Source organism: Bombina bombina, chromosome 6 (genome assembly GCF_027579735.1).
Source record: "Bombina bombina isolate aBomBom1 chromosome 6, aBomBom1.pri, whole genome shotgun sequence".
In the NCBI taxonomy this organism is placed as follows: domain Eukaryota; kingdom Metazoa; phylum Chordata; class Amphibia; order Anura; family Bombinatoridae; genus Bombina; species Bombina bombina.
In genome coordinates this window covers 1,109,310,610-1,109,327,643 of record NC_069504.1, presented here as the reverse complement: position 1 = coordinate 1,109,327,643, position 17,034 = coordinate 1,109,310,610, and positions in this window count along the sequence as shown.

The following is a 17,034-nucleotide window of genomic DNA, read 5'->3' as shown; positions in this document are numbered from 1 at the left end:
AAGAATTTTAAACTAATTACACCTAATCTAAGCCCCCTAATAAAATAACAAAGCCCCCCAAAATAAAAAAATGCCCTACCCTATACTAAATTACAAAAGTAATCAGCTCTATTACCTTACCAGCCCTTAAAAGGGCCTTTTGCGGGGGCATGCCCCAAAGAAAACAGCTCTTTTGCCTGTAAAAAAAAACACAATACCCCCCCCCACATTACAACCCACCACCCACATACCCCTACTCTAACCCAAACCCCCCTTAAATAAACCTAACACTACCCCCCTGAAGATCTCTCTCTACCGTGTCTTCACCCAGCGGGCCGAAGTCTTCATCCGATGGGGCAGAAGAGGACATCCAGACCGGCAGAAGTCTTCATCCAAGCGGGGCAAGAAGAGGTCTTCCATCCATCAGAAGTCTTGATCCAGGCGGCATCTTCTCTGTTCATCCACCCGGAGCGGAGCGGCAGCATCCTGAAGACATCCCACGCAGAGCATCCTCTTCTTTCTTGATCCGACGACTAGGTGACTGTACCTTTAAGTGACGTCATCCAAGATGGCGTCCCTTGAATTCCGATTGGCTGATAGGATTCTATCAGCCAATCAGAATTAAGGTAGGAAAAATCTGATTGGCTGATTCAATCAGCCAATCAGATTCAAGTTCAATCCGATTGGCTGATGGAATCAGCCAATCAGATTGAACTCGCATTCTATTGGCTGTTCCGATCAGCCAATAGAATGCGAGCTCAATCTGATTGGCTGATTGGATCAGCCAATCGGATTGAACTTGAATCTGATTGGCTGATTCAATCAGCCAATCAGATTTTTCCTACCTTAATTCCGATTGGCTGATAGAATCCTATCAGCCAATCGGAATTCAAGGGACGCCATCTTGGATGACGTCACTTAAAGGTACAGTCACCTAGTCGTCGGATCAAGAAAGAAGAGAATGCTCTGCGTGAGATGTCTTCAGGATGCTGCCGCTCCGCTCCGGATGGATGAACAGAGAAGATGCCGCCTGGATCAAGACTTCTGATGGATGGAAGACCTCTTCTTGCCCCGCTTGGATGAAGACTTCTGCCGGTCTGGATGTCCTCTTCTGCCCCATCGGATGAAGACTTCGGCCCGCTGGGTGAAGACACGGTAGAGAGAGATCTTCAGGGGGGTAGTGTTAGGTTTATTTAAGGGGGGTTTGGGTTAGAGTAGGGGTATGTGGGTGGTGGGTTGTAATGTGGGGGGGGGTATTGTGTTTTTTTTTACAGGCAAAAGAGCTGTTTTCTTTGGGGCATGCCCCCGCAAAAGGCCCTTTTAAGGGCTGGTAAGGTAATAGAGCTGATTACTTTTGTAATTTAGTATAGGGTAGGGCATTTTTTTATTTTGGGGGGCTTTGTTATTTTATTAGGGGGCTTAGATTAGGTGTAATTAGTTTAAAATTCTTGTAATTTTTTTTATTTTTTGTAATTTAGTGTTTGTTTTTTTTGTACTTTAGTTTAGTTTATTTCATTGTATTTAATTGTAGGTACTTGTAGTTAATTTATTTAATGATAGTGTAGTGTTAGGTTTAATAGTAACTTAGGTTAGGATTTATTTTACAGGTAATTTTGTAATTATTTTAACTAGGTAGCTATTAATTAGTCAATAACTATTTAATAGCTATTGTACCTAGTTAAAATAAATACAAAGTTGCCTGTAAAATAAATATAAATGCTAAAATAGCTACAATGTAACTATTAGTTATATTGCAGCTATCTTAGGGTTTATTTTACAGGTAAGTATTTTGTTTTAAATATGATTCATTTATTTAGTTAATTTAATGACAGTGTAGTGTTAGGTGTAATTGTAACTTAGGTTAAGGTTTATTTTACAGGTAAATTTGTATTTATTTTAGCTAGGTAGTTATTAACTATTTAATAGCTATTGTACCTAGTTAAAATAAATACAAAGTTGCCTGTAAAATAAATATAAATCCTAAAATAGCTACAATGTAACTATTAGTTATATTGTAGCTATATTAATAGCTAGTAGGGGGCTTAGATTAGGTGTAATTAGTTTAAAATTATTGTAATATTTTATTATTTTTGCTAATTTAGTGTTTGTTTGTTTTTTTGTACTTTTCTGATGGATGGAAGACCTCTTCTTGCCCCGCTTGGATGAAGACTTCTGCCGGTCTGGATGTCCTCTTCTGCCCCATCGGATGAAGACTTCGGCCCGGCTGGGTGAACACGACTCAAGGTAGGGAGATCTTCAGGGGGGTAGTGTTAGGTTTATTTAAGGGGGGTTTGGGTTAGAGTAGGGGTATGTGGGTGGTGGGTTGTAATGTGGGGGGGGATTGTGTTTTTTTTTTACAGGCAAAAGAGCTGTTTTCTTTGGGGCATGCCCCGCAAAGGGCCCTGTTCAGGGCTGGTAAGGTAATAGAGCTGTTAACTTTTGTAATTTAGTATAGGTTAGGGCATTTTTTTTATTTTGGGGGGCTTTGTTATTTTATTAGGGGGCTTAGATTAGGTGTAATTAGTTTAAAATTCTTGTAATATTTTTTTATTTTTTGTAATTTAGTGGGGGTGGGGGTTTGTACTTTAGTTTAGTTTTTTTAATTGTATTTAATTGTAGGTACTTGTAGTTAATTTATTTAATGATAGTGTAGTGTTAGGTTTAATTGTAACTTAGGTTAGGATTTATTTTACAGGTAATTTTGTAATTATTTTAACTAGGTAGCTATTAAATAGTCAATATCTATTTAATAGCTATTGAACCTAGTTAAAATGAATACAAAGTTGCCTGTACAATAAATATAAATGCTAAAATAGCTACAATGTAACTATTAGTTATATTGCAGCTATATTAGGGTTTATTTTACAGGTAAGTCTTTAGTTTTATATAGGATTCATTTATTTAGTTAATTTAATGATAGTGTAGTGTTAGGTGTAATTGTAACTTAGGTTATGATTTATTTTACAGGTAAATTTGTATTTATTTTAGCTAGGTAGTTATTAAATAGTTATTAACTATTTAATAACTATTGTACCTAGTTAAAATAAATACAAAGTTGCCTGTAAAATACATATAAATCCTAAAATAGCTACAATGTAACTATTAGTTATATTGAAGCTATATTAATAGCTAGTAGGGGGCTTAGATTAGGTGCAATTAGTTTAAAATTATTGTAATATTTTATTATTTTTGGTAATTTAGTGTTTGTATTTTGGTACTTGTATGATGGATGGAAGACCTCTTCTTGCCCCGCTTGGATGAAGACTTCTGCCGGTCTGGATGTCCTCTTCTGCCCCATCGGATGAAGACTTCGGCCCGGCTGGGTGAACACGACTCAAGGTAGGGAGATCTTCAGGGGGGTAGTGTTAGGTTTATTTAAGGGGGGTTTGGGTTAGAGTAGGGGTATGTGGGTGGTGGGTTGTAATGTGGGGGGGGGGATTGTGTTTTTTTTTTTTACAGGCAAAAGAGCTGTTTTCTTTGGGGCATGCCCCGCAAAGGGCCCTGTTCAGGGCTGGTAAGGTAATAGAGCTGTTAACTTTTGTAATTTAGTATAGGGTAGGGCATTTTTTTTTATTTTGGGGGGCTTTGTTATTTTATTAGGGGGCTTAGATTAGGTGTAATTAGTTTAAAATTCTTGTAATATTTTTTTATTTTTTGTAATTTAGTGTTTGTTTGTTTTTGTAATTTAGTGGGGGGGTTTTGTACTTTAGTTTATTTAATTGTAGATAATTGTAGGTACTTGTAGTTAATTTATTTAATGACAGTGTAGTGTTAGGTTTAATTGTAACTTAGGTTAGGATTTATTTTACAGGTAATTTTGTAATTATTTTAACTAGGTAGCTATTAATTAGTCAATAACTATTTAATAGCTTTTGTACCTAGTTAAAATAAATACAAAGTTGCCTGTAAAATAAATATAAATGCTAAAATAGCTACAATGTAACTATTAGTTATATTGCAGCTATATTAGGGTTTATTTTACAGGTAAGTATTTTGTTTTAAATATGAGTCATTTATTTAATTAATTTAATGATAGTGTAGTGTTAGGTGTTAGTGTAACTTAGGTTAGGATTTATTTTACAGGTAAATTTGTATTTATTTTAGCTAGGTAGTTATTAAATAGTTATTAACTATTTAATAACTATTGTACCTAGTTAAAATAAATACAAAGTTGCCTGTAAAATAAAAATAAATGCTAAAATAGCTACAATGTAACTATTAGTTATATTGCAGCTATCTTAGGGTTTATTTTACAGGTAAGTCTTTAGTTTTAAATAGGATTCATTTATTTAACTATAGTAAACTTATTTCGTTTTATTTAAATTATATTTAAGTTAGGGGGTGTTAGTGTTAGGGTTAGATTTAGGTTTAGGGGTTAATAACCTTATTATAGTAGCGGCGACGATGGGGGCGGGAGATTAGGGGTTAATAATTGTAGGTAGGTGGCGGCGATGTTAGGGAGGGCAGATTAGGGGTTAATAAAATGTATTATAGTGTTTGCGAGGCGGGAGTGCGGCGGTTTAGGGGTTAATACATTTATTATAGTGGCGGCGATTTGCGGTCGGCAGATTAGGGGTTAATACTTGTAGTTAGATTGTGGCGACGTTGGGGGGAGGCAGATTAGGGGTTAATAACTATAATGTAGGGGTCGGCGGTGTTAGGGACAGCAGATTAGGGGTTAATAGTTATAATGTAGGCGGCGGCGATATCGGGTCGGCAGATTAGGGGTTAATACTTGTAGTTAGATTGTGGCGACGTTGGGGGGAGGCAGATTAGGGGTTAATAACTATAATGTAGGGGTCGGCGGTGTTAGGGACAGCAGATTAGGGGTTAATAGTTATAATGTAGGCGGTGGCGATATCGGGTCGGCAGATTAGGGGTTAATACTTGTAGTTAGATTGCGGCGACGTTGGGGGGGGCAGATTAGGGGTTAATAACTATAATGTAGGGGTCGGCGGTGTTAGGGTTAGCAGATTAGGGGTTAATAGCTATAATGTAGGCGGCGGCGATATCGGGTCGGCAGATTAGGGGTTAATACTTGTAGTTAGGATTGCGGCGACGTTGGGGGGGGCAGATTAGGGGTTAATAACTATAATGTAGGGGTCGGCGGTGTTAGGGACAGCAGATTAGGGGTTAATAGCTATAATGTAGGCGGCGGCGATATCGGGTCGGCAGATTAGGGGTTAATACTTGTAGTTAGATTGCGGCGACGTTGGGGGGAGGCAGATTAGGGGTTAATAACTATAATGTAGGGGTCGGCGGTGTTAGGGACAGCAGATTAGGGGTTAATAGTTATAATGTAGGTGGCGGCGATATTCGGTCGGCAGATTAGGGGTTAATAAAATAATGCAGGTGTCAGCGATAGCGGAGGCAGCAGATTAGGGGTTAATAAGTGTTAGATTAGGGGTGTTTAGAGACTCGGGGTACATGTTAGGGTGTTAGGTGCAGACTTAGTGTTTCCCCATAGGAAACAATGGGGCTGCGGTGTTAGTTTTTTTTCAGCCGAAACTCCCATTGTTTCCTATGGGGAAATGCCGAATCTTAACGAGCTAATTCGGATTTATTCGGAGATACGGCAGCTATTTCGGATTCATTCGGTAGATTCGGAAGTATTTTAATTCGGAAATCCGAATCAATCCGAATCTCCGAATTTACCGAATTTACCGAATTTCCGAATTAATCCGAAACGAACCGCACATGTCTAGTGTCGGTATAGCTATACCACAAGCATTTTAGCCTGTAACGCAACGTCCATTCCACACTCAATAAAATTACGCGTTTACGTGGGATTTTCATAGACAGGTATTACAGGTTGTGCCGTGAGGCTAAAATGCTTATGTATACTGTCCCTTAACTTTTCTCAGCTGATCTGTGCTGAAGCTCTCTTTGTATTTTTCCTTGCAGGTCAGGCACTATTTGCTGTGCCAATTGTTACCAGCTCTTGTGAATTCCTTTTGTTATTCCAGCAGCTCGCTTTTGAGCCTATAGTTGATGGAGTTTTACACCTTCCTAATTCTGGCTGAGTTTACACAGAATCTCTCAGCTAGATTACGAGTTTTTGTTGGTAATGGTGTGCGGTGCTAACGAGCCTTTTTTTCTCACCACTTACTTAAGACAACGCTGGTATTATGAGTTTTCTGCAAGCCGGCGTTAGCCTCAGAAAAGTGAGCGTAGAGCAGAATTTAGCTCCACATCTCACCTCAATACCAGCGTTGCTTAATTCAGCGGTAAGCTGGCTAAACGTGCTCGTGCACGATTTCCCCATAGGAAACAATGTGGCAGAATCGACTGAAAAAAAAACTAACACCTGCAAAAAAGTAGCATTCAGCTCCTAACGCAGCCCCATTGTTTCCTATGGGGAAAGGAATTTTATGTCTACACCTAACACCCTAACATGAACCCTGAGTCTAAACACCCATAATCTTACACTTATTAACCCCTAATCTGCCACCCCGACATCGCTGACACCTGCATTATATTATTAACCCCTTATCTGCCGCTCCGGACACCACCGCCACCTACATTATACTTATTAACCCCTAATCTGCTGCCCCCAACATCGCCGAACCCTACATTTTATTTATTAACCCCTAATCTGCCCCCCCAACGTCGCTGCAACTATAATACATGTATTAACCCCTAATCTGCTACCTCCAACGTCGTCGCCACTATAATAAATTTATTTACCCCTAAACCTAAGTCTAACCACAACCCTAACACCCTAACTTATATATAATTTAAATACATCTAAATAAATTTACTATAATTAACTAAATTATTCGTAGTTAAAACGAAATACTTACCTGTAAAATAAACCCTAAGCTAGCTACAATATAATTAATAGTTACATTGTAACCATCTTAGGATTTATTTTTATTTTACAGGCAACTTTGTATTTATTTTAACTAGGTAGAAAAGTTATTAAATAGTAATTAACTATTTTTTTTTTTATAATTTTATTGAAATGTTTTCAAAAATACAAAATATACGTTACAATGTTGCAGAGATGAAAAGGGTAAACAATTTCCAAATAATTATAGTCTGATAGTATGAGGACAAAAGTACAAGATAAACAATAAAAAAAAGTTTTACACTATGGACTAACCACAAGAATCTGGTAGAGTGGAAATGTGAGATATGCCGTACTAATAAGAATGAACAAACAAAAAAACCAAAAAAAAAACCTATGAGTAACATAATGAGTTCTCACTCTACACAAAATCGAGATTTACACAAAGATATAAACTACATAAATCCTCATTGAATTATACCCTTATAGATCATACCTAAAAAAAACAAGCAATACTTGAACTGTAGCAACATAAAGACACCTGAGTATTAAGAGATATTAGCTAAGAGAAAAAAAAAGAAAAGAGAACCATGGCTCCACTAGCATTAGGAAACTCCAGAGAGAACTATAGCAAGAATACTCCCAACTCTGAAAGAGGGGATAAAAAAAAGGGGGGGGGGGAGGAGGGGGAAGAAGTGAGGGGAAAGGGGGGCAAAGAAAGAGGGGTGAGGAGAGAAATAAAGAACCCTTTCCCCGACGGACTGATGTAGGTTAAGGGCAGGTGTGAATACTTGTCTAGTTTATCAAATACCTAAATTCCCCCCTTGCTCAAGACATTGTCTCCAAAGTTCACAGCTCAAGCAGTGTGTATCAATTTTGTTATTAGCTGCAAAGATGGGGCATTTCATAGATTCTATGTGTGCCATAATTGTAAGAACTGAAGGCCACCCAGGGCTTTTAGGTTGATGCCAGAATCTGGCTATGGCCAGTTTGACTGCAGTAAATAGGTAAATGCATAAGTTGAGGACATGGGCTGGCAATCTCTCAGAGAACATGTGGAACAAACCCTTCAGAGCGTGATCCCCCCAGCCTACTCGAAATTGCCTACAACAAAGGAGAGCCCTAGTCCAAAGCCTGTGGATTTTGGGGCATGTCCACCACATATGAACAGCAGAGCCTAGTCTCCCACAGCCTCTCCAACACAGGGGGGAGTAAGAGTGAGACATTTGAAATAATCTAAAAGGGGTTAAATGCCATTGAAAAAGAATTTTATGAAACAGTTCCAGATAGGTAACATTATATATAGCTTTCCTGGTATGTAATATGGCACCAGACCAAAGCTCTTCCGAAGCCTCAAATCCCAACACTCTCTCCCATTGTTTAACCTGAGGGGTCTTGCAAAAGACAGGCACATTCAAAATATCCGAGTAGGCCATAGAGAATATCCTAGGGAAATGATTCTCCGAGCTCCATCTTCTCTCCCACCCAGTGCAGGATCTAAGGGGGGCGCCAAGGACCCCTAAGATCTCAAAAAACTCTTCAATCTAATTTGGAAAGCAGCTACTGTCATAGGGGACCCACCAACCCATAAGTCTGACACAGTCAAAACCCCCTGCCCCTCCCACCACTCTAGGTGGGAATTCGGTCGGGCTTTTAAGAGACCAGCCAAGGGTGTATTGGGGAAGGGTGTGGGGAAATACCAGCTGAGTGGCGAATTTTGTCCCAGAATCGGAGGTTCGCCTGTACTATATAATTCTTAGAGATAGCCGAATGCCTAACATGTTTGGGAATCCAAATTAGATATTGCAAGGGGATCCCCGAGAGTATAGAATTTTGTTCAATAGCCGCCCATTTGCTAGTTAACATACGATCATCCCAAGCCGATATATGGGCCAATCTCGCTGCCTCGTGGTATTTGATGATATTAGGAAGAGCAGCCCCCTGCCAAAATCGGATTATATAGGTATTTTACCACCGTTCTTGAATGTTTTCCCTTCCAGATGAAAAGATTACATAACCTGAATTGAATTGAATTAATAGGGGTTTGAGAATCGGTATTGGGAGACAGCGGAAAAGGTATGTTATTTTGGGGAGTAAATTCATTTTCACCACAGCTATACGTCCCCACCAGGATAAGAATGGGGAGTCCCATTGCTTCAATAGGGCCTTAAATTTTTTAAAAAGAGGGGCAAAATTACTAGAAATGGCTGTAGGAATATCATGGGAGAGATAGACACCCAGATGTTGTATCCTGTCAATGGACCACTGGAAGGGGAACCGCGCCTTCAATGACCGAACATCTGTATCCGGTATGTTCAACGCATATGCAATAGTTTTAGAAAAGTTCAACTTATAATAGCTGACATCTGCAAACTCCTTAAGGATAAGAAACAAGGCCAGGAGTGAAGTTAGAGGCTTGGAGGTGACTATAGTGAGGTCATCCGCAAACAAAATGACTTTATGTAAACTGCCTGAAATATCAACTCCCTCAATCCTTGGAGAGCCCCTAATTCTCTCCGCTAAAGGTTCCATCTCAAGGGCGAAGAGTAGCAGGGACAGGGGACAACCTTGGCGAGTTCCGTTAGAAACTTTGAAACTGGAGGAGCAGAAACCTATCCCGCTGACCTTGGCTGAGGGGAAGGAGTATAAGGCCATGATTCTATTGCAGAACCCCGAAGGAAAGCCAAACCTCAGCAACACCTCTCTCAAGTATAGCCAGTCGACCCGGTCAAAAGCTTTTTCAGCGTCAAGGGATAAAGTGACGCAAGGTTGACCGAGCCGACCGGCCTCCAGAAGAATATTGAGGAGCCTCCTGGTGTTGTCAGGGCCCTCGCGGCCCAACATGAAGCCAACCTGGTCAGGACTTATTAATTGGGGGATGATAGCATTCATGCGATTGGCAAGTACTTTAGCATACACCTTGGTGTCAACATTTAACAAAGAAATGGGCCTAAAATTAGGGCAGGCATCCAGGGATTTGCCCGGCTTTGGCAGGGTAACTATGATAGCTTGCAAGAATTCCTCTGGGAAAGAGCTTGTGGCCTCTGCCCTATAGAACACTCTTGCCAGAACAGGAGAAAGCTGGTGCACAAAAGATCTATAAAAAAGGGAGGTGTATCCATCCGGACCAGGAGCTTTACGATTTTTCAGCTTTAGAATCACTGAAGTGATCTCATCCACTGTAAGTGGAAGGTCGACCGCTTCTATCTGCTCCCTAGACAAACTTGGAAGGTTCAATCCTGATAGAAATTCACGGACAGACTCACCACTGGGTGTATTCTGGGGCTGCTCCATCTTAAGGTTATACAAGTGTGAGTAGTAACGGGTGAATTCCACCCCTATATCCTTAGGGTTAGTGATCTTAGCTCTCCCTTTCAAAAGGTAGGGAATTCTGGATTGGGCCGAGCGATTCCTCAATTTTCTCACTAGGAGGAAATCTGGTCTATTGCCTTTATGGTAAAAAAGGCGCCTATTGGCTCTAAGGCAATCTTTCACCTTTTGATTCTCCAACATCCTTATAGAACTCCTAGTAGTCTCAATAAGAGATACTAGAGAGGAGTCTAATGTAGACATGTGTTGAGAAGTAAGAGATCTAAGAGTCCTATGTAATTGTGCAAGAGACGCCGCAGACCTTCTGCGGGTTTGACTTTGTACCTTAATAAAAAGGCCCCTCAGAAAAGCTTTTAAGGAACCCCAGAAAAAAAAATCATCGACATCTCCTGTGTCATTATGCTGCAAAAAGTAAGAGATTTCCTCTGAGATAGTTTCTTTGAGACCTGGAATAGAAAGGAGAGAGTCCCGAAGGCGCCAAGGCGGTCTGGGTGGGACCGTTGATGCCAATGAAAGTTGGATAGTGATGGGGGAGTGGTCCGACCAGGTGCAATTACCAATTAAAGCCATAGGAATCTGATCCAAAAGCCAGGAACTACACAAAAAGAAATCTATCCTAGAGTAAGAATCATGAACAGGGGAATAAAAAGTGAAATCCCTATCCCCAGAGTGTAGAGAACGCCAGACATCAAATAAGTCTGCCTGAGCCAGGAGGGAATAAAAATGTTTAACAGTTACAAAGGAGGCTTTATCCAGACTACGCCCTTGTTGAATACGTTTATCTAGGTCTGGGTCCAAGACCATGTTAAAATCTCCTGCAACTAATAGTGATCCTTTCTTGAGTTTATGTAGCTGGGTAAAAAAATTTCTAAGATGTCTAATCTGTTTTGTATTAGGACTATAATAAGAGGCTAAAGTGTATATCCTGCCGTCCAATTTACATACCAAAATTAAATAACGACCCTGAGGGTCAACCTCTGTATGCAGGTGTTCAAATGACGGGAGGATAGCAACTCCCCTCGATTTTTTAGTAAAGGATGCCGAAAAAATGTGCGGGTATAAGGGAGATTTTAACGAAACTGGTTTATCGACTACCCAACTACCCAATGAGTTTCCTGTAAAAAAACTATCTTAGCTTGCAAAAATTTAAGAGAGCGGAGGAGTAAACTCTGTTTTGTTGGAGAGTTAAGACCTCTCACATTATGAGAAACACATGTAACAGCCATCATCGATCGGGGAAAGGGGAGAAGAGAATAAAAAAAAGGAGAGGGGGGAACCAGAGAACAATGTAAAATCTAAAGCGCCAGTACAGGCAAAAAATACCCAGGAAAACGAGAGCATACGATTTTGATGTTTATATTAAAATTTTGATACATTCCGTTCTAGTTGCTAACATTAGTAGCCTACAATATATGTGTGATTTTCCTTGTGTAAATGCTTTTATAGATTACTCACATTTTTTAATAGAGATTGGCCAATCACATATTTTACTGTCTGAATTCTTGTATAAGGTGTAATTTTTATCTAGGAGATCATCATTCCATGTTATACATATATTTTTATTTTTAGGTTCTCATTGTGACATTTGTTGAAGAATAAATTATTTTTTAATATAAACATCAAAATCGTATGCTCTCTTTTTCCTGGGTATTTTTTGCCTGTACTGGCGCTTTAGATTTTACATTGTTCTCTGTGTGTCCTTTCCCCTGGGGATTTAGGAGAAATATCCCCTTAAATCCTAAAGCTTATATACCCTAACCTTTGCGCAGTCTGTATAACCTTTTTGTAGATGAACCAGAGTCAGGATAGCACCCGGCTTAAAAAAAGAGAAAAAGGAGAGGTAATAATTAGAAAATATAAGTAGTAATTAAGGAGCCACCGATACAAAAAATACCTATAGCATGCGGTATATTACAAGGGAAACCGCAATTAGGCTTCTGAACAACAAAAAAAAAGAAAAGGAAATAAAACAATTTCACTCCAAAACGTCAATAAGATCGCTTAAAAGGTAGGTTCAGGCCTAGTTGGAGGGTACTAGAGGGAGCCAGCCAGGCCAGAAGCAGCAAACAAAAGGGAAATGAGAGAGACAAAAAAAAAGAGAAAGAAGGAAAAGGGGAGAAAAAAGATACAATAAAAGAAGATAAAAGATAAGGGAAAACCCCGCTCTAAATTCAACAGCAAGGCAGACAAGGTAAGGGGTGAATGAGATAAAAAAAGTGAATAGAGAGGTATAGGAAGGGAGAGGGGAAGAGGCAGCGAGGAACTCAGAATCACACGGGCCTCGAAGGACCCAGGCAGTGAGTGGTTATGGGGCAAATATAAGAACCGTTATAATAACAAAAATAAAAAAGTAACCCCTATACATAGTAAAAGAAAAAAACAAAGCATCGTTTTGCCCTAAGGAGACGGCACATAAACACATACAGCTTTTTAATGAAAACTTTGCTCTTATCCTAAAGAACCACATTATTAACCGGTAATAATTAGAACAGCAAAAACATACAACAATAGCTTAAGCTAAAAGGAGAACATTTAAACATAGAAGACTATTCAGTGCGGGCCTTATTTTTAGCATAAGGAACTATAATAATAACAAATAATGATTAGAGCAGCTAAATATTGGCCATAATGCTGACCCAGCATGCTCGAGAAGAGGTCTAGGGTCACTAAGTTGTTCCCAGGGGTGTTGGAAAAATATAAACAGGGGGTACTAAAATAGCTAAATTGTGTCAGCAATATTAAGAAGTGTGCCAAGACGTACCTATATATTAAACCTGAGAGATTTTAGGTTAATGGTTGAACTAAGGTTAAATAGTAATGGTGTCTCACAGGGACCTCTAGATAAAACCAGAGGAAGTGAGATCCAAAATCAAAACTACGATAATAATCCGACCCGAGGACAGGTCATATCTCTAGTGCCAAAGTAAATGGTATTGGTAGCTTATAGCCATTAGCCTAAAGGAAGGATGAGTAGTGTCTCCTAATAAACTATGTGTCGGTGGTAAGTATATTAAATACCTGTAAACCTAGTAAATGAGGTAAGGAGTTTATAGGGACAAGGATCACTATAAAATATCAATCTATGAGGTAAGGCAGACGGGGCTGGCACTTACAGTATGTGTAGTCAAGCATAATTTTAAGCACATGTAGTGTGCAACACCAAGAACCTAGAAAGAAATGCAAACACAATATACTAGTAGAAAATATGCTGGAGGCCTGTAGCAAAAAAAACATATATATGAAGTATGAGCACATATAAAAAATAAGAAGCAGGCCATAAATTTAGCAAACGTGACATTCATAATTAATCATACTGGTGTGTGCCAAACAGTAACAAGATAAAATAAAATGCACCGCTAGAGAATATAAAAATAGAACAAAACACACAATTCCAACCCAGCATGACAAATCTAGCAGAGCCCTGGAGTCCAAGACAAAGTCCTGAAGGAGAATAATAAATATAAGCATTAGTCTTAATTCTCCCAAGTAGGCGCAAAGTCTGAGTCCAGAAAACAAGGCCCAAGATGGTATGAAAAATATAGAGGCCTACAAATGTGTTCTTCCCACCTGAAAAAAGAGAGAGTCAGAGCCCATAATGCAGGGTATAATAGAGGCCCAAGTAACAACATAACAGGAACAGGCCTCAAATTTTAAACATCAAAACAAGCTGCAAGCAAGCAACATTTTACTTATCTGTAAAGGGCCTCTGAAGAGCCATCAACCGTCTTGAGATCCTCAGGAGTAGACCCAGGTAATGGGGTCCGCAAGAGTGCAGGGAGTACAAAACTATGCATCAACCTCCAATTTTTTCCTGTTGGGGCTTGGGGTCCCAACTATTAGCTCCCGCTCTCAAAGATCCCCCCCCAAGGGAAAGACCTGTTGTTTGCCTCCAATCATTGCCTCATGAGGTGAACTTTCGGGATGCACATTGACTGAAAATGAAGGGGAATCCTCCGCAGAATGAAGATTCCAGGACTGAACCAGTTGCAATCCCTGGGTAGCATCTGAAATAATGAAGGTATAGTCTTCCCTGGACACAATCAGCTTCGTGGGGAATCCCCACCTGTACTTAGCATTGTGTTGTCTCAGCAGATGGTTAACTTCTCTGAAGGATCTACGTTGTTGAAGTGTACGGGACGCTAGGTCCGAAAATATTTGGATGTCTCTAAATTTTTCTGCCAGGGTAGGTTTTTTGAGATGAGCCCTTTGAACCCTCTCTTTGTAAGTGAAAAAGAAAAGTCTCACAACAATGTCCCTAGGCTGTTCAGATACTCTTGGTTTGGGGACCCTATGAGCCCGATCAATTAGATTATCGTTAGCAGACATTGGATAAGCAAGCAAAGAGAGCAATTCGGTAAGAAACCCATTGATAACCTTATTTGAAACCTCCTCAGGGACGCCTTTGATTCTCAGATTGTTTCTGCGCGACCTATTTTCTAGGTCCGCTATTTTATCTTCTAAATCTGACATCTGAATAGCCAAATTTTGCGTGTAACTAGTTAAGTTGGACTGGTCTACACTCAGGTCTTCCTGTTTTCGGTCCAATACATCAACTCTGGCGTTAGTTGTGTTGATGTCCCTGCGAATCTCTGACAAAGATGTATTTAGTTGGTCTGAGAATGAAGAATGATGAGTGTCTAACATGGATTTTAGAGAATTCAAAATAAAAGAGGGGGGTCACTTTATTATGTTCCCAATTCTGGATATCTTGGAACGCTGGATCAATTAATGGAGATGACTCAGGGCTAGAAGGTAAAGTATCTCTTCCCTCCTCTTGTTCATGGGGAGTAGAAAAAGGATCCATAACAGTCCTTTTTAAAACATTAATCCCTTTTTGATTTTTTTCTTCTGAGAGTTAGACATCATTATGAGCTACACGCTGTGTAATGTGCAAAGGAGAAAAAAGTAACCACTACAGCCAAGATTGTGAAAGTCAATCAAGCACCTCCAAGGTGCATCAAGGAACTTATCTGCTATGAGCCTTTTCACCGGGTTAAAGCATATCAGGGCCCAAGGAATCCCTCTCACCTCTCCCCCCTCAGTGAAGTTTATTCTTCCATATTATCAGGGGATAGGAAGTCACATAAACTCATGAACAAAGTTAGGATAAAAGCTAGTGTAAAAGCTTACACAGGGCTGCAACTTGAAACACTTATGGCAGTGCTAGCAGCTCCCAGCTGTGCAGTATAGATAAATTTAGGGCCCCACGTGGGTATAGGTAGTGATCATCAGCAGAGCAGGAGTACGATAATATAGAAAGTTATTGCCAAACTTATAGTATGTTTTGTGAGGTGTTAACATTATACAGTTTACCATATAACAAAATATCTCCTCTGCCACCTCTGCCCCTCTGCTTGTCTAGAGTGAAGTCCAGCAATAGGAATCAGACTACTGCAAAGGCCTAAGGTGAAAATGGATATGGCCACCGGAGCTGTCTCTCTCAACCTCCAGCCCTACACAAAGGACCTTAGACTCCAATCGATAATGTGGGGGAAGTCTCCCTCTCCTTCTCTCCCCACTCACCGCTCCCAGAAGCAAACAGGGACTTTGAAGATCTCCTCCGTAGCGACTTGGGCTATTACTGCGCACCACCTCCAAGATGGCCACTGGAGCGCCTCTCACGCAGCAGAAAAACAGCCTGTATTACAGCACCGGTCAAATCTTACAGACCACAGCGCCAATAGCCCTCAATCAGATCAGATAGGTCACCAGAGAATCGGGCACTGTATGTGGGGCTTAAAACCTCCTCACAGGTCAGAAGGTAGCCTATTTAAAACAAGTAAGACACGGAGCTTCCCTTCAATGCGCGCTTACACCGGCCCAGCTAGCTCCGCCCCCCCAGTTATTAACTATTTAATAGCTACATAGTTAAAATAAGTACAAATTTACCTGTAAAATAAATCCTAACCTAAATTACAATTACACCTAACACTACACTATCATTAAATTAATTACATAAATTACCTACAATTAACTACAATTAAATAAAATAAACTAAAGTACGAAAAACAACAAACACTAAATTACAGGAAATAAAAAAATAATTACGTTTAAGTTTTTTAAGCTAATTACACCTACTCTAATCCCCCTAATAAAATAAAAAAGCCCCCCAAAATAATACAATTCCCTACCCTATACTAAATTACAAATAGCCCTTAAAAGGACATTTTGCGGGGCATTGCCCCAAAGTAATCAGCTCTTTTACCTGTAAAAAAAACAAAACAATACCCCCTTCAACATTAAAACCCACCACCTACACATCCAACCCTACTCTAAAACCCACCCAATCCCCCCTTAATAAAACCTAGGCTCTCCCTACCTTAAGCCGTCTTCAGTCAGCCGGGCACAAGTGGACCTCCAGAGGGGCAGAAGTCTTTATCCGATACGGCCAGAAGAAGACATCCAGACCGGCAGAAGTCTTCATCCAGGCGGCATCTTCTATCTTCTTCCATCCGGAGCAGAGCGGGTCCATCTTGAAGACATCCGAAGCGGAGCATCCTCTTCCATCCGATGGCGACTGAAGAATGAAGGTTCCTTTAAGTGACGTCATCCAAGATGGCGTCCCTTCAATTCCGATTGGCTGATAGAATCCTATTAGCCAATCGGAATTAATTTAGGAAAAATCCTATTGGCTGATTTAATAAGCCAATAGAATTGAAGTTCAATCCTATTGGCTGATCCAATAAGCCAATAGGATTGAGCTTGCATTCTATTGGCTGTTCCAATCAGCCAATAGAATGCAAGCTCAATTCTATTGGCTGAGTGCATCAGCCAATAGGATTTTTCCTACCTTTATTCTGATTGGCTGATAGGATTCTATCAGCCAATCGGAATTGAAGGGACACCATCTTGGATGATGTCACTTAAAGGAACCTTCATTCTTCAGTCACCATCGGATGGAAGAGGATGCTCCGCGTCGGATGTCTTCAAAATGG